We start from the raw sequence: 18594 nt of genomic DNA, 5'->3' as shown, positions 1-18594 counted from the left end.
AATATGCAGTGCCAACTCGGTTTTCCTCAGGCCTTCACTCGGTTAAGGATCTGGCCACACGTAGAAGCCTGTGCAATAAAACTTGTTTAGCCAAGGGCCCAGTGTGTCGCGATGGTCTCTCTTTGCATTTCCAAGTCTGCAAGTACTTATGTTGGGTGTTAACTAGGTTAGGTGGCCCTGCTTAGAAAACCAGCGTTTCCCCCTTTGGAAACCTGGATACTTGTGGCCTCGGAGCTCTTTCTGAATCCCTAAATATGCCCAGCTTCTACTCACTGCAGGCACACCTCAGGAGGAAACCAGTAGGTTCCCCAGACCAAAAGAGTGCTTGCGCTTTCGGAGGGGATCCAATCTGTGGCCCACGTTTGTTCTGGGAAATCGCAAGGTGACCGCTAGCATCAGCGAACAAAAGCAGACTTATCCCCTTTTGAAAGCTGGATTCTTCCGGCCTAGAACCTGTGTGCAAAAGTGTGGAATTGCCCAGCTCCTATTCACTGCAGGCACGCTTGCGAGGGAAACGAGTATTTGGCCCAGAGAAATCAGGTGCTTTCAATTCTTAGGGGGAGCTAATCCCACAGCCCTCGTTCGTTCTGGGAAACCACAAGACGACCACTAGTCTCATCGTAAGGACCAATTTTTCCCCCTGGCAAGCTCTGCGTGCAGCAGTTTCCATGAGGTCTTTGTCGTGGTTCAGCTTAAATGGAACACGAGTAGACGTTTCAGGTCTCCTAGGACTCTGGCATCCGCACCGTTTCCCGTGCAAATACACTGAGTACCCCAAGTGTCCTCTCTGCATGCTGCTCAACAGACAGCCGTGTAGGCCCCTCGGAACACTTGTTGGCATGCAGAATCCAGGGCGACACACTGCTCCCTTCCTCGGAGAACCAGGTTGGGACAGCTTACAAACACCTCGGGAATATATTCCTAGCCGCTCTAATGGTCTGGGCAAGTTTGACTCAGTGCAGAACAGTGACGTGCCATGAGAGACACCCTCTGCAAGCGTTCCTTCTGGGAACTCATACCTGCCGGCCCTCTACACCATGCAGGAAGTGGATGTGACATACAACCTGGTCAAAGAACACAATTCACCACTTTATACTGGTAGGCCTCTGGAAGAGGCAGTGCCTAAAATGCCTTCCTCAGGCCTTCTATCGTTTAGGGAACTTGCGACATTTAGACACCTGCTCATTAAAATTGATTCAGCGTAGGGCCCAGTGTGTCGCGTGTGTCTGCCTTTGTAACTCAAAGACTGCAGGTATTTATGTTGCCTGTTAACTAGTATAGGAGGCCCTTGTTAGGAAAGCAGTCTCTTCCCGTTTGGAAAGCGGCATCCTTGCGGCAACAGAGCTGTGTTCAAAACCCTGAAAAGGCCCAGCGTCTATTCAGTGCAGCAACGCCTTGGGAGGAAAACACTAATTTCCACAGAGGAACTGCGTGCTTGCAATCCTTGGGGGGAGCTAAACCCGCAGCCCTCCTTCTTTCGGGGAAACAGCAAGGTGACCACTAGGCTCCACGTAAGTTCCACTTTTGCCAACGGGCATGTTGGGCATATAGGAGTTTCCATGAAGTGTTCGTCGTTGTGCTGCATACATGGAACTCGAGGGTGACTTTCAGGACGCAATGGGCTCTCGCGTCCACACTGTGTCCCGTGCAACTACACTGATTACGCCAAGTCTCCTCTCTGCCTGCTGAGCAACAGACAGCCGTGTAGGCCCTTCGGAACACTTCTTGGCATGCAGAGTCCAACGCGACACACTGTTCTCTTCCTTCCAAACCGAGGTTGACATAGCTTGCAAAGAGCCCTGGAACACAGTCCTACACGGTCTCATGTGCTGGGCCACTTGGACTCAGTGCGGAAAATGACTTACACCGAGAGAAACCTTCTCCTCTGCCTTCCTACTGGGAACTCATACCTCCCCGCCCTCTACCTCAAGCAGGAAGTCGAGGTGAGATCCAACCTGAGCAAAGAGCACAATTCCTCTGTTTACACTGGCAGGTCCTTGGAATATGCAGTTGCAACTCGGTTTTCCTCAGGCCTTCACTCGGTTAAGGATCTGGCCACACGTAGAAGCCTGTGCAATAAAACTTGTTTAGCCAAGTGCCCAGTGTGTCGCGATGGTCTCCCTTTGCAGTTCCAAATCTGCAAGTACTTATGTTGGGTGTTAACTAGGTTAGGTGGCCCTGCTTAGACAACCAGCGTTTCCCCCTTTGGAAATCTGGATACTTGTGGCCTCGGAGCTCTTTCTGAATCCCTAAATATGCCCAGCTTCTACTCACTGCAGGCACACCTCGGGAGGAAACCAGTAGGTTCCCCAGACAAAAAGGGTGCTTGCGCTTTCAGAGGGAAGCTAATCTGTGGCCTACGTTCGTTCTGGGAAATCGCACGGTGACCGCTAGCATCAGCGAACAAAAGCAGACTTATCCCCTTTTGAAAGCTGGATTCTTGCGGCCTAGAACCTGTGTGCAAAAGTGTGGAATTGCACAGCTCCTATTCACTGCAGGCACGCTTGCGAGGGAAACGAGTATTTGGCCCAGAGAAATCAGGTGCTTTCAATTCTTAGGGGGAGCTAATCCCACAGCCCTCGTTCGTTCTGGGAAACCACAAGACGACCACTAGTCTCATCGTAAGGACCAATTTTTCCCCCTGGCAAGCTCTTCGTGCAGCAGTTTCCATGAGGTCTTTGTCGTGGTTCAGCTTAAATGGAACACGAGTAGACGTTTCAGGTCTCCTAGGGCTCTGGCATCCGCACCGTTTCCCGAGCAAATACACTGAGTACGCCAAGTGTCCTCTCTGCATGCTGTTCAACAGACAGCCGTGTAGGCCCCTCGGAACACTTCTTGGCATGCAGAATCCAGGGCAACACACTGCTCCCTTCCTCGGAGAACCAGGTTGAGACAGCTTACAAACACCTCGGGAATATATTCCCATCCGGTCCAATGGGCTGGGCAACTTTGACTCAGTGCAGAAGAGTGACGTGCCATGAGAGACACCCTCTGCAAGCGTTCCTTCTGGGAACTCATACCTGCCGGCCCTCTACATCATGCAGGAAGTGGATGTGACATCCAACCTGGTCAAGGAACACAATTCACCACTTTACATTGGTAGGCCTCTGGAAGAGGCAGTGCCTAAAATGCCTTCGTCAGGCCTTCTATCGGTTAGGGAAATTGCGACACTTAGACACCTGCTCATTAAAATTGATTCAGCGAAGGGCCCAGTGTGTCGCGTGTGTCTGCCTTCGCACCTCAAAGACTGCAGGTACTTATGTTGCCTGTTAACTAGCATAGGAGGCCCTTGTTAGGAAAGCAGTCTCTTCCCGTTTGGAAAGCTGCATCCTTGCGGCAACAGAGCTGTGTTCAAAACCCTGAAAAGGCCCAGCGTCTATTCAGTGCAGCAACGTCTTGGGAGGAAAACACTAATTTCCACAGAGGAACTGGGTGCTTGCAATCCTTGGGGGGAGCTAATCCCGCAGCCCTCCTTCTTTCGGGGAAACAGCAAGGTGACCACTAGGCTCCACGTAAGTTCCAATTTTGCCAACGGGCATGTTGGGCATATAGGAGTTTCCATGAAGTGTTCGTCGTTGTGCTGCATACATGGAACTCGAGGATGCCTTTCAGGACGCAATGGGCTCTCGCGTCCACACTGTGTCCCGTGCAACTACACTGAGTACGCCAAGTCTCCTCTCTGCCTGCTGAGCAACAGACAGCCGTGTAGGCCCTTCGGAACACTTCTTGGCATGCAGAGTCCAACGCGACACACTGTTCTCTTCCTTCCAAACCTAGGTTGACATAGCTTGCAAAGAGCCCTGGAACACAGTCCTACACGGTCTCATGTGCTGGGCCACTTGGACTCAGTGCGGAAAATGACTTACACCGAGAGAAACCTTCTCCTCTGCCTTCCTACTGGGAACTCATACCTCCCCGCCCTCTACCTCAAGCAGGAAGTCGAGGTGAGATCCAACCTGAGCAAAGAGCACAATTCCTCTGTTTACACTGGCAGGTCCTTGGAATATGCGGTTGCAACTCGGTTTTCCTCAGGCCTTCACTCGGTTAAGGATCTGGCCACACGTAGAAGCCTGTGCAATAAAACTTGTTTAGCCAAGTGCCCAGTGTTTCGCGATGGTCTCCCTTTTCAGTTCCAAATCTGCAAGTACTTATGTTGGGTGTTAACTAGGTTAGGTGGCCCTGCTTAGACAACCAGCGTTTCCCCCTTTGGAAATCTGGATAGTTGTGGCCTCGGAGCTCTTTCTGAATCCCTAAATATGCCCAGCTTCTACTCACTGCAGGCACACCTCGGGAGGAAACCAGTAGGTTCCCCAGACAAAAAGGGTGCTTGCGCTTTCAGAGGGAAGCTAATCTGTGGCCTACGTTCGTTCTGGGAAATCGCACGGTGACCGCTAGCATCAGCGAACAAAAGCAGACTTATCCCCTTTTGAAATCTGGATTCTTGCGGCCTAGAACCTGTGTGCAAAAGTGTGGAATTGCACAGCTCCTATTCACTGCAGGCACGCTTGCGAGGGAAACGATTATTTGGCCCAGAGAAATCAGGTGCTTTCAATTCTTAGGGGGAGCTAATCCCACAGCCCTCGTTCGTTCTGGGAAACCACAAGACGACCACTAGTCTCATCGTAAGGACCAATTTTTCCCCCTGGCAAGCTCTTCGTGCAGCAGTTTCCATGAGGTCTTTGTCGTGGTTCAGCTTAAATGGAACACGAGTAGACGTTTCAGGTCTCCTAGGGCTCTGGCATCCGCACCGTTTCCCGAGCAAATACACTGAGTACCCCAAGTGTCCTCTCTGCATGCTGTTCAACAGACAGCCGTGTAGGCCCCTCGGAACACTTCTTGGCATGCAGAATCCAGGGCAACACACTACTCCCTTCCTCGGAGAACCAGGTTGAGACAGTTTACAAACACCTCGGGAATATATTCCCATCCGGTCCAATGGGCTGGGCAACTTTGACTCAGTGCAGAAGAGTGACGTGCCATGAGAGACACCCTCTGCAAGCGTTCCTCCTGGGAACTCATACCTGCCGGCCCTCTACATCATGCAGGAAGTGGATGTGACATCCAACCTGGTCAAGGAACACAATTCACCACTTTACATTGGTAGGCCTCTGGAAGAGGCAGTGCCTAAAATGCCTTCGTCAGGCCTTCTATCGGTTAGGGAAATTGCGACACTTAGACACCTGCTCATTAAAATTGATTCAGCGAAGGGCCCAGTGTGTCGCGTGTGTCTGCCTTCGCACCTCAAAGACTGCAGGTACTTATGTTGCCTTTTGCTAGCATAGGAGGCCCTTCTTAGAAAAGCAGTCTCTTCCCGTTTGGAAAGCGGCATCCTTGCGGCAACAGAGCTGTGTTCAAAACCCTGAAAAGGCCCAGCGTCTATTCAGTGCAGCAACGCCTTGGGAGGAAAACACTAATTTCCACAGAGGAACTGCGTGCTTGCAATCCTTGGGGGGAGCTAATCCTGCAGCCCTCGTTCTTTCGGGGAAACTGCAAGGTGACCACTAGGCTCCCCGTAAGTTCCACTTTTGCCAACGGGCATGTTGGGCATACAGCAGTTTCCATGAAGTGTTCGTCGTTGTGCTGCATACATGGAACTCGAGGGTGCCTTTCAGGACGCAATGGGCTCTCGCGTCCACACTGTGTCCCGTGCAACTACACTGAGTACGCCAAGTCTCCTCTCTGCCTGCTGAGCAACAGACAGCCGTGTAGGCCCTTCGGAACACTTCTTGGCATGCAGAGTCGAACGCGACCCACTGTTCTCTTCCTTCCAAACCTGGGTTGACATAGCTTGCAAAGAGCCCTGGAACACAGTCCTACACGGTCTCATGTGCTGAGCCGCTTGGACTCAGTGCTTGAGAGAAACCTTCTCTTCTGCGTTCGTACTGGGAACTCATACCTCCCCGCCCTCTACCTCAAGCAGGAAGTCGAGGTGAGATCCAACCTGAGCAAAGAGCACTATTCCTCTCTTTACACTGGCAGGTCCTTGGAATATGCAGTGCCAACTCGGTTTTCCTCAGGCCTTCACTCGGTTAAGGATCTGGCCACACGTAGAAGCCTGTGCAATAAAACTTGTTTAGCCAAGGGCCCAGTGTGTCGCGATGGTCTCCCTTTGCAGTTCCAATTCTGCACGTACTTATGTTGGGTATTAACTAGGTTAGGTGGCCCTGCTTAGAAAACCAGCGTTTCCCCCTTTGGAAATCTGGATACTTGTGGCCTCGGAGCTGTTTCTGAATCCCTAAATATGCCCAGCTTCTACTCACTGCAGGCACACCTCGGGAGGAAACCAGTAGGTTCCCCAGACAAAAAGGGTGCTTGCGCTTTCAGAGGGGAGCCAATCTGTGGCCCACTTTTGTTGTGGGAAATCGCAAGGTGACCGCCAGCATCAGCGAACAAAAGCAGACTTATTCCCTTTTGAAAGCTGGATTCTTGCGGCCTAGAACCTGTGTGCAAAAGTGTGGAATTGCCCAGCTCCTATTCACTGCAGGCACGCTTGCGAGGGAAACGAGTATTTGGCCCAGAGAAATCAGGTGCTTTCAATTCTTAGGGGGAGCTAATCCCACAGCCCTCGTTCGTTCTGGGAAACCACAAGACGACCACTAGTCTCATCGTAAGGACCAGTTTTTCCCCCTGGCAAGCTCTGCGTGCAGCAGTTTCCATGAGGTCTTAGTCGTGGTTCAGCTTAAATGGAACACGAGTAGACGTTTCAGGTCTCCTAGGGCTCTGGCATCCGCACCGTTGCCCGTGCAAATACACTGAGTACCCCAAGTGTCCTCTCTGCATGCTGATCAACAGACAGCCGTGTAGGCCCCTCGGAACACTTCTTGGCATGCAGAATCCAGGGCGACACACTGCTCCCTTCCTCGGAGAACCAGGTTGAGACAGCTTACAAACACCTCAGAATATATTCCCAGCCGGTCTAATGGTCTGGGCAAGTTTGACTCAGTGCAGAACAGTGACGAGCCATGAGAGACGCCCTCTGCAAGGGTTGCTTCTGGGAACTCATACCTGCTGGCCCACTACATCATGCAGGAAGTGAATGTGACATACAACCTCGTCAAAGAACACAATTCACCACTTTACACTGGTAGGCCTCTGGAAGAGGCAGTGCCTAAAATGCTTCGTCAGGCCTTCTATCGGTTAGGGAACTTGCGACACTTAGACACCTCCTCATTACAATTGATTAAGCGAAGGGCCCAGTGTGTTGCGTGTGTCTGCCTTTGCAGCTCAAAGACTGCAGGTACTTATGTTGCCTGTTAACTAGCATGGGAGGCCCTTGTTAGGAAAGCAGTCTCTTCCCGTTTGGAAAGCTGCATCCTTGCGGCAACAGAGCTGTGTTCAAAACCCTGAAAAGGCCCAGCGTCTATTCAGTGCAGCAACGCCTTGGGAGGAAAACACTAATTTCCACAGAGGAACTGCCTGCTTGCAAACCTTGGGGGGAGCTAATCCCGCAGCCCTCCTTCTTTCGGGGAAACAGCAAGGTGACCACTAAGCTCCCCGTAAGTTCCACTTTTGCCAAAGGGCATGTTGGGCATACAGGAGTTTCCATGAAGTGTTCGTCGTTGTGCTGCATACATGGAACTCGAGGGTGCCTTTCAGGACGCAAAGGGCTCTCGCGTCTACACTGTGTCTCGTGCAACTACACTGAGTACGCCAAGTCTCCTCTCTGCCTGCTGAGCTACAGACAGCCGTGTGGGCCCTTCAGAACACTTCTTGGCATGCAGAGTCCAACGCGACACACTGTTCTCTTCCTTCCAAACCGAGGTTGACATAGCTTGCAAAGAGCCCTGGAACACAGTCCTACACGGTCTCATGTGCTGGGCCACTTGGACTCAGTGCGGAAAAGTGACTTACACCGAGAGAAACCTTCTCCTCTGACTTCCTTCTGGGAACTCATACCACCCTGCCCTCTACCTCATGCAGGAAGTCGAGGTGAGATCCAACCTGAGCAAAGAGCAAAATTCCTCACTTTACACTGGCAGGCCTTTGGAATATGCAGTGCCAACTCGGTTTTCCTCAGGCCTTCACTCGGTTAAGGATCTGGCCACACGTAGAAGCCTGTGCAATAAAACTTGTTTAGCCAAGGGCCCAGTGTGTCGCGATGGTCTCCCTTTGCAGTTCCAAATCTGCAAGTACTTATGTTGGGTGTTAACTAGGTTAGGTGGCCCTGCTTAGAAAACCAGCGTTTCCCCCTTTGGAAATCTGGATACTTGTGGCCTCGGAGCTCTTTCTGAATCCCTAAATATGCCCAGCTTCTACTCACTGCAGGCACACCTCGGGAGGAAACCAGTAGGTTCCCCAGACAAAAAGGGTGCTTGCGCTTTCAGAGGGAAGCTAATCTGTGGCCCACGTTCGTTCTGGGAAATCGCAAGGTGACCGCTAGCATCAGCGAACAAAAGCAGACTTATCCCCTTTCGAAAGCTGGATTCTTGCGGCCTAGAACCTGTGTGCAAAAGTTTGGAATTGCACAGCTCCTATTCACTGCAGGCACGCTTGCGAGGGAAACGAGTATTTTGCCCAGAGAAATCAGGTGCTTTCAATTCTTAGGGGGAGGTAATCCCACAGCCCTCTTTCGTTCTGGGAAACCACAAGACGACCACTAGTCTCATCGTAAGGACCAATTTTTCCCCCTGGGAAGCTCTGCATGCAGCAGTTTCCATGAGGTCTTTGTCGTGGTTCAGCTTAAATGGAACACGAGTAGACTTTCAGGTCTCCTAGGGCTCTGGCATCCGCACCGTTACCCGTGCAAATACACTGAGTACCCCAAGTGTCCTCTCTGCATGCTGATCAACAGACAGCCGTGTAGGCCCCTCGGAACACTTCTTGGCATGCAGAATCCAGGGCGACACACTGCTCCCTTCCTCGGAGAACCAGGTTGACACAGCTTACAAACACCTCGGGAATATATTCCCATGCGTTCCAATTGGCTGGGCAACTTTGACTCAGTGCAGAAGAGTGACGTGCCATGAGAGACACCCTCTGCAAGCGTTCCTTCTGGGAACTCATACCTGCCGGCCCTCTACATCATGCAGGAAGTGGATGTGACATCCAACCTGGTCAAAGAACACAATTCACCACTTTACAGTGGTAGGCCTCTGGAAGAGGCAGTGCCTAAAATGCCTTCGTCAGACCTTCTATCGGTTAGGGAACTTGGAACACTTAGACACCTGCTCATTACAATTGATTCAGCGAAGGGCCCAGTGTGTCGCGTGTGTCTGCCTTCGCACCTCAAGACTGCAGGTACTTATGTTGCCTTTAGCTAGCATAGGAGGCCCTTCTTAGAAAAGCAGTCTCTTCCCGTTTGGAAAGCGGCATCCTTGCAGCAACAGAGCTGTGTTCAAAACCCTGAAAAGGCCCAGCGTCTATTCAGTGCAGCAACGCCTTGGGAGGAAAACACTAATTTCCACAGAGGAACTGGGTGCTTGCAATCCTTGGGGGGAGCTAATCCCGCAGCCCTCGTTCTTTCGGGGAAACTGCAAGGTGACCACTAGGCTCCCCGTAAGTTCCACTTTTGCCATCGGGCATGTTGGGCATACAGCAGTTTCCATGAAGTGTTCGTCGTTGTGCTGCATACATGGAACTCGAGGGTGCCTTTCAGGACGCAAAGGGCTCTCGCGTCTGCACTGTGTCCCGTGCAACTACACTGAGTACGCCAAGTCTCCTCTCTGCCTGCTGAGCAACAGACAGCCGTGTAGGCCCTTCGGAACACTTCTTGGCATGCAGAGTCCAACGCGACACACTGTTCTCTTCGTTCCAAACCTAGGTTGACATAGCTTGCAAAGAGCCCTGGAACACAGTCCTACACGGTCTCATGTGCTGGGCCGCTTGGACTCAGTGCTTGAGAGAAACTTTCTCCTCTGCCTTCCTACTGGGAACTCATACCTCCCCGCCCTCTACCTCAAGCAGGAAGTCGAGGTGAGATCCAACCTGAGCAAAGTGAACAATTCCTCTCTTTACACTGGCAGGTCCTTGGAATATGCAGTGCCAACTCGGTTTTCCTCAGGCCTTCACTCGGTTAAGGATCTGGCCACACGTAGAAGCCTGTGCAATAAAACTTGTTTAGCCAAGGGCCCAGTGTGTCGCGATGGTCTCCCTTTGCAGTTCCAATTCTACAAGTACTTATGTTGGGTGTTAACTAGGTTAGGTGGCCCTGCTTAGAAAACCAGCGTTTCCCCCTTTGGAAATCTGGATACTTGTGGCCTCGGAGCTCTTTCTGAATCCCTAAATATGCCCAGCTTCTACTCACTGCAGGCACACCTCGGGAGGAAACCAGTAGGTTCCCCAGACAAAAAGGGTGCTTGCGATTTCAGAGGGGAGCCATTCTGTGGCCCACTTTTGTTGTGGGAAATCGCAAGGTGACCGCTAGCATCAGCGAACAAAAGCACACTTATCCCCTTTCAAAAGCTGGATTCTTGCGGCCTAGAACCTGTGTGCAAAAGTGTGGAATTGCCCAGCTCCTATTCACTGCAGGCACGCTTGCGAGGGAAACGAGTATTTGGCCCAGAGAAATCAGGTGCTTTCAATTCTTAGGGGGAGCAAATCCCACAGCCCTCGTTCGTTCTGGGAACCACAAGACGACCACTAGTCTCATCGTAAGGACCAATTTTTCCCCCTGGCAATCTCTGCGTGCATCAGTTTCCATGAGGTCTTAGTCGTGGTTCAGCTTAAATGGAACACGAGTAGACGTTTCAGGACTCCTAGGGCTCTGGCATCCGCACCGTTTCCCGTGCAAATACACTGAGTACCCCAAGTGTCCTCTCTGCATGCTGATCAACAGACAGCCGTGTAGGCCCCTCGGAATACTTCTTGGCATGCAGATTCCAGGGCGACACACTGCTCCCTTCCTCGGAGAACCAGGTTGAGACAGCTTACAAACACCTCAGAATATATTCCCAGCCGGTCTAATGGTCTGGGCAAGTTTGACTCAGTGCAGAACAGTGACGAGCCATGAGAGACGCCCTCTGCAAGGGTTGCTTCTGGGAACTCATACCTGCTGGCCCACTACATCATGCAGGAAGTGAATGTGACATACAACCTGGTCAAAGAACACAATTCACCACTTTACACTGGTAGGCCTCTGGAAGAGGCAGTGCCTAAAATGCTTCGTCAGGCCTTCTATCGGTTAGGGAACTTGCGACACTTAGACACCTCCTCATTACAATTGATTAAGCGAAGGGCCCAGTGTGTTGCGTGTGTCTGCCTTTGCAGCTCAAAGACTGCAGGTACTTATGTTGCCTGTTAACTAGCATAGGAGGCCCTTGTTAGGAAAGCAGTCTCTTCCCGTTTGGAAAGCTGCATCCTTGCGGCAACAGAGCTGTGTTCAAAACCCTGAAAAGGCCCAGCGTCTATTCAGTGCAGCAACGCCTTGGGAGGAAAACACTAATTTCCACAGAGGAACTGCCTGCTTGCAAACCTTGGGGGGAGCTAATCCCGCAGCCCTCCTTCTTTCGGGGAAACAGCAAGGTGACCACTAAGCTCCCCGTAAGTTCCACTTTTGCCAAAGGGCATGTTGGGCATACAGGAGTTTCCATGAAGTGTTCGTCGTTGTGCTGCATACATGGAACTCGAGGGTGCCTTTCAGGACGCAAAGGGCTCTCGCGTCTACACTGTGTCTCGTGCAACTACACTGAGTACGCCAAGTCTCCTCTCTGCCTGCTGAGCAACAGACAGCCGTGTGGGCCCTTCAGAACACTTCTTGGCATGCAGAGTCCAACGCGACACACTGTTCTCTTCCTTCCAAACCGAGGTTGACATAGCTTGCAAAGAGCCCTGGAACACAGTCCTACACGGTCTCATGTGCTGGGCCACTTGGACTCAGTGCGGAAAAGTGACTTACACCGAGAGAAACCTTCTCCTCTGACTTCCTTCTGGGAACTCATACCACCCTGCCCTCTACCTCATGCAGGAAGTCGAGGTGAGATCCAACCTGAGCAAAGAGCAAAATTCCTCACTTTACACTGGCAGGCCTTTGGAATATGCAGTGCCAACTCGGTTTTCCTCAGGCCTTCACTCGGTTAAGGATCTGGCCACACGTAGAAGCCTGTGCAATAAAACTTGTTTAGCCAAGGGCCCAGTGTGTCGCGATGGTCTCCCTTTGCAGTTCCAAATCTGCAAGTACTTATGTTGGGTGTTAACTAGGTTAGGTGGCCCTGCTTAGAAAACCAGCGTTTCCCCCTTTGGAAATCTGGATACTTGTGGCCTCGGAGCTCTTTCTGAATCCCTAAATATGCCCAGCTTCTACTCACTGCAGGCACACCTCGGGAGGAAACCAGTAGGTTCCCCAGACAAAAAGGGTGCTTGCGCTTTCAGAGGGAAGCTAATCTGTGGCCCACGTTCGTTCTGGGAAATCGCAAGGTGACCGCTAGCATCAGCGAACAAAAGCAGACTTATCCCCTTTCGAAAGCTGGATTCTTGCGGCCTAGAACCTGTGTGCAAAAGTTTGGAATTGCACAGCTCCTATTCACTGCAGGCACGCTTGCGAGGGAAACGAGTATTTTGCCCAGAGAAATCAGGTGCTTTCAATTCTTAGGGGGAGGTAATCCCACAGCCCTCTTTCGTTCTGGGAAACCACAAGACGACCACTAGTCTCATCGTAAGGACCAATTTTTCCCCCTGGGAAGCTCTGCATGCAGCAGTTTCCATGAGGTCTTTGTCGTGGTTCAGCTTAAATGGAACACGAGTAGACTTTCAGGTCTCCTAGGGCTCTGGCATCCGCACCGTTACCCGTGCAAATACACTGAGTACCCCAAGTGTCCTCTCTGCATGCTGATCAACAGACAGCCGTGTAGGCCCCTCGGAACACTTCTTGGCATGCAGAATCCAGGGCGACACACTGCTCCCTTCCTCGGAGAACCAGGTTGACACAGCTTACAAACACCTCGGGAATATATTCCCATGCGTTCCAATTGGCTGGGCAACTTTGACTCAGTGCAGAAGAGTGACGTGCCATGAGAGACACCCTCTGCAAGCGTTCCTTCTGGGAACTCATACCTGCCGGCCCTCTACATCATGCAGGAAGTGGATGTGACATCCAACCTGGTCAAAGAACACAATTCACCACTTTACAGTGGTAGGCCTCTGGAAGAGGCAGTGCCTAAAATGCCTTCGTCAGACCTTCTATCGGTTAGGGAACTTGGAACACTTAGACACCTGCTCATTACAATTGATTCAGCGAAGGGCCCAGTGTGTCGCGTGTGTCTGCCTTCGCACCTCAAGACTGCAGGTACTTATGTTGCCTTTAGCTAGCATAGGAGGCCCTTCTTAGAAAAGCAGTCTCTTCCCGTTTGGAAAGCGGCATCCTTGCAGCAACAGAGCTGTGTTCAAAACCCTGAAAAGGCCCAGCGTCTATTCAGTGCAGCAACGCCTTGGGAGGAAAACACTAATTTCCACAGAGGAACTGGGTGCTTGCAATCCTTGGGGGGAGCTAATCCCGCAGCCCTCGTTCTTTCGGGGAAACTGCAAGGTGACCACTAGGCTCCCCGTAAGTTCCACTTTTGCCATCGGGCATGTTGGGCATACAGCAGTTTCCATGAAGTGTTCGTCGTTGTGCTGCATACATGGAACTCGAGGGTGCCTTTCAGGACGCAAAGGGCTCTCGCGTCTGCACTGTGTCCCGTGCAACTACACTGAGTACGCCAAGTCTCCTCTCTGCCTGCTGAGCAACAGACAGCCGTGTAGGCCCTTCGGAACACTTCTTGGCATGCAGAGTCCAACGCGACACACTGTTCTCTTCCTTCCAAACCTAGGTTGACATAGCTTGCAAAGAGCCCTGGAACACAGTCCTACACGATCTCATGTGCTGGGCCGCTTGGACTCAGTGCTTGTGAGAAACTTTCTCCTCTGCCTTCCTACTGGGAACTCATACCTCCCCGCCCTCTACCTCAAGCAGGAAGTCGAGGTGAGATCCAACCTGAGCAAAGAGCACAATTCCTCACTTTACACTGGCAGGCCTTTGGAATATGCAGTGCCAACTCGGTTTTCCTCAGGCCTTCACTCGGTTAAGGATCTGGCCACACGTAGAAGCCTGTGCAATAAAACTTGTTTAGCCAAGGGCCCAGTGTGTCGCGATGGTCTCCCTTTGCAGTTCCAAATCTGCAAGTACTTATGTTGCGTGTTAACTAGGTTAGGTGGCCCTGCTTAGAAAACCAGCGTTTCCCCCTTTGGAAATCTGGATACTTGTGGCCTCGGAGCTGTTTCTGAATCCCTAAATATGCCCAGCATCTACTCACTGCAGGCACACCTCGGGAGGAAACCAGTAGGTTCCCCAGACAAATAGGGTGCTTGCGCTTTCAGAGGGGAGCCAATCTGTGGCCCACGTTTGTTCTGGGAAATCGCAAGGTGACCGCTAGCATCAGCAAACAAAAGCAGACTTATCCCCTTTCGAAAGCTGGATTCTTGCGGCCTAGAACCTGTGTGCAAAAGTGTGGAATTGCCCAGCTCCTATTCACTGCAGGCACGCTTGCGAGGGAAACGAGTATTTGGCCCAGAGAAATCAGGTGCTTTCAATTCTTAGGGGGAGCTAATCCCACAGCCCTCGTTCGTTCTGGGAAACCACAAGACGACCACTACTCTCATCGTAAGGACCAATTTTTCCCCCTGGCAAGCTCTGCGTGCAGCAGTTTCCATGAGGTCTTTGTCGTGGTTCAGCTTAAATGGAACACGAGTAGACGTTTCAGGTCTCCTAGGGCTCTGGCATCCGCACCGTTGCCCGTGCAAATACACTGAGTACCCCAAGTGTCCTCTCTGCATGCTGATCAACAGACAGCCGTGTAGGCCCCTCGGAACACTTCTTGGCATGCAGAATCCAGGGCGACACACTGCTCCCTTCCTCGGAGAACCAGGTTGACACAGCTTACAAACACCTCAGAATATATTCCCAGCCGGTCTAATGGTCTGGGCAAGTTTGACTCAGTGCAGAACAGTGACGAGCCATGAGAGACGCCCTCTGCAAGGGTTGCTTCTGGGAACTCATACCTGCTGGCCCACTACATCATGCAGGAAGTGAATGTGACATACAACCTGGTCAAAGAACACAATTCACCACTTTACACTGGTAGGCCTCTGGAAGAGGCAGTGCCTAAAATGCTTCGTCAGGCCTTCTATCGGTTAGGGAACTTGCGACACTTAGACACCTCCTCATTACAATTGATTAAGCGAAGGGCCCAGTGTGTTGCGTGTGTCTGCCTTTGCAGCTCAAAGACTGCAGGTACTTATGTTGCCTGTTAACTAGCATAGGAGGCCCTTGTTAGGAAAGCAGTCTCTTCCCGTTTGGAAAGCTGCATCCTTGCGGCAACAGAGCTGTGTTCAAAACCCTGAAAAGGCCCAGCGTCTATTCAGTGCAGCAACGCCTTGGGAGGAAAACACTAATTTCCACAGAGGAACTGCCTGCTTGCAAACCTTGGGGGGAGCTAATCCCGCAGCCCTCCTTCTTTCGGGGAAACAGCAAGGTGACCACTAAGCTCCCCGTAAGTTCCACTTTTGCCAAAGGGCATGTTGGGCATACAGGAGTTTCCATGAAGTGTTCGTCGTTGTGCTGCATACATGGAACTCGAGGGTGCCTTTCAGGACGCAAAGGGCTCTCGCGTCTACACTGTGTCTCGTGCAACTACACTGAGTACGCCAAGTCTCCTCTCTGCCTGCTGAGCAACAGACAGCCGTGTGGGCCCTTCAGAACACTTCTTGGCATGCAGAGTCCAACGCGACACACTGTTCTCTTCCTTCCAAACCGAGGTTGACATAGCTTGCAAAGAGCCCTGGAACACAGTCCTACACGGTCTCATGTGCTGGGCCACTTGGACTCAGTGCGGAAAAGTGACTTACACCGAGAGAAACCTTCTCCTCTGACTTCCTTCTGGGAACTCATACCACCCTGCCCTCTACCTCATGCAGGAAGTCGAGGTGAGATCCAACCTGAGCAAAGAGCAAAATTCCTCACTTTACACTGGCAGGCCTTTGGAATATGCAGTGCCAACTCGGTTTTCCTCAGGCCTTCACTCGGTTAAGGATCTGGCCACACGTAGAAGCCTGTGCAATAAAACTTGTTTAGCCAAGGGCCCAGTGTGTCGCGATGGTCTCCCTTTGCAGTTCCAAATCTGCAAGTACTTATGTTGGGTGTTAACTAGGTTAGGTGGCCCTGCTTAGAAAACCAGCGTTTCCCCCTTTGGAAATCTGGATACTTGTGGCCTCGGAGCTCTTTCTGAATCCCTAAATATGCCCAGCTTCTACTCACTGCAGGCACACCTCGGGAGGAAACCAGTAGGTTCCCCAGACAAAAAGGGTGCTTGCGCTTTCAGAGGGAAGCTAATCTGTGGCCCACGTTCGTTCTGGGAAATCGCAAGGTGACCGCTAGCATCAGCGAACAAAAGCAGACTTATCCCCTTTCGAAAGCTGGATTCTTGCGGCCTAGAACCTGTGTGCAAAAGTTTGGAATTGCACAGCTCCTATTCACTGCAGGCACGCTTGCGAGGGAAACGAGTATTTTGCCCAGAGAAATCAGGTGCTTTCAATTCTTAGGGGGAGGTAATCCCACAGCCCTCTTTCGTTCTGGGAAACCACAAGACGACCACTAGTCTCATCGTAAGGACCAATTTTTCCCCCTGGGAAGCTCTGCATGCAGCAGTTTCCATGAGGTCTTTGTCGTGGTTCAGCTTAAATGGAACACGAGTAGACTTTCAGGTCTCCTAGGGCTCTGGCATCCGCACCGTTACCCGTGCAAATACACTGAGTACCCCAAGTGTCCTCTCTGCATGCTGATCAACAGACAGCCGTGTAGGCCCCTCGGAACACTTCTTGGCATGCAGAATCCAGGGCGACACACTGCTCCCTTCCTCGGAGAACCAGGTTGACACAGCTTACAAACACCTCGGGAATATATTCCCATGCGTTCCAATTGGCTGGGCAACTTTGACTCAGTGCAGAAGAGTGACGTGCCATGAGAGACACCCTCTGCAAGCGTTCCTTCTGGGAACTCATACCTGCCGGCCCTCTACATCATGCAGGAAGTGGATGTGACATCCAACCTGGTCAAAGAACACAATTCACCACTTTACAGTGGTAGGCCTCTGGAAGAGGCAGTGCCTAAAATGCCTTCGTCAGACCTTCTATCGGTTAGGGAACTTGGAACACTTAGACACCTGCTCATTACAATTGATTCAGCGAAGGGCCCAGTGTGTCGCGTGTGTCTGCCTTCGCACCTCAAGACTGCAGGTACTTATGTTGCCTTTAGCTAGCATAGGAGGCCCTTCTTAGAAAAGCAGTCTCTTCCCGTTTGGAAAGCGGCATCCTTGCAGCAACAGAGCTGTGTTCAAAACCCTGAAAAGGCCCAGCGTCTATTCAGTGCAGCAACGCCTTGGGAGGAAAACACTAATTTCCACAGAGGAACTGGGTGCTTGCAATCCTTGGGGGGAGCTAATCCCGCAGCCCTCGTTCTTTCGGGGAAACTGCAAGGTGACCACTAGGCTCCCCGTAAGTTCCACTTTTGCCATCGGGCATGTTGGGCATACAGCAGTTTCCATGAAGTGTTCGTCGTTGTGCTGCATACATGGAACTCGAGGGTGCCTTTCAGGACGCAAAGGGCTCTCGCGTCTGCACTGTGTCCCGTGCAACTACACTGAGTACGCCAAGTCTCCTCTCTGCCTGCTGAGCAACAGACAGCCGTGTAGGCCCTTCGGAACACTTCTTGGCATGCAGAGTCCAACGCGACACACTGTTCTCTTCCTTCCAAACCTAGGTTGACATAGCTTGCAAAGAGCCCTGGAACACAGTCCTACACGATCTCATGTGCTGGGCCGCTTGGACTCAGTGCTTGTGAGAAACTTTCTCCTCTGCCTTCCTACTGGGAACTCATACCTCCCCGCCCTCTACCTCAAGCAGGAAGTCGAGGTGAGATCCAACCTGAGCAAAGAGCACAATTCCTCACTTTACACTGGCAGGCCTTTGGAATATGCAGTGCCAACTCGGTTTTCCTCAGGCCTTCACTCGGTTAAGGATCTGGCCACACGTAGAAGCCTGTGCAATAAAACTTGTTTAGCCAAGGGCCCAGTGTGTCGCGATGGTCTCCCTTTGCAGTTCCAAATCTGCAAGTACTTATGTTGCGTGTTAACTAGGTTAGGTGGCCCTGCTTAGAAAACCAGCGTTTCCCCCTTTGGAAATCTGGATACTTGTGGCCTCGGAGCTGTTTCTGAATCCCTAAATATGCCCAGCATCTACTCACTGCAGGCACACCTCGGGAGGAAACCAGTAGGTTCCCCAGACAAATAGGGTGCTTGCGCTTTCAGAGGGGAGCCAATCTGTGGCCCACGTTTGTTCTGGGAAATCGCAAGGTGACCGCTAGCATCAGCAAACAAAAGCAGACTTATCCCCTTTCGAAAGCTGGATTCTTGCGGCCTAGAACCTGTGTGCAAAAGTGTGGAATTGCCCAGCTCCTATTCACTGCAGGCACGCTTGCGAGGGAAACGAGTATTTGGCCCAGAGAAATCAGGTGCTTTCAATTCTTAGGGGGAGCTAATCCCACAGCCCTCGTTCGTTCTGGGAAACCACAAGACGACCACTACTCTCATCGTAAGGACCAATTTTTCCCCCTGGCAAGCTCTGCGTGCA

Source organism: Eschrichtius robustus, chromosome 5 (assembly GCF_028021215.1).
Source record: "Eschrichtius robustus isolate mEscRob2 chromosome 5, mEscRob2.pri, whole genome shotgun sequence".
Classification (NCBI taxonomy): domain Eukaryota; kingdom Metazoa; phylum Chordata; class Mammalia; order Artiodactyla; family Eschrichtiidae; genus Eschrichtius; species Eschrichtius robustus.
This window is presented reverse-complemented; position numbering follows the sequence as displayed.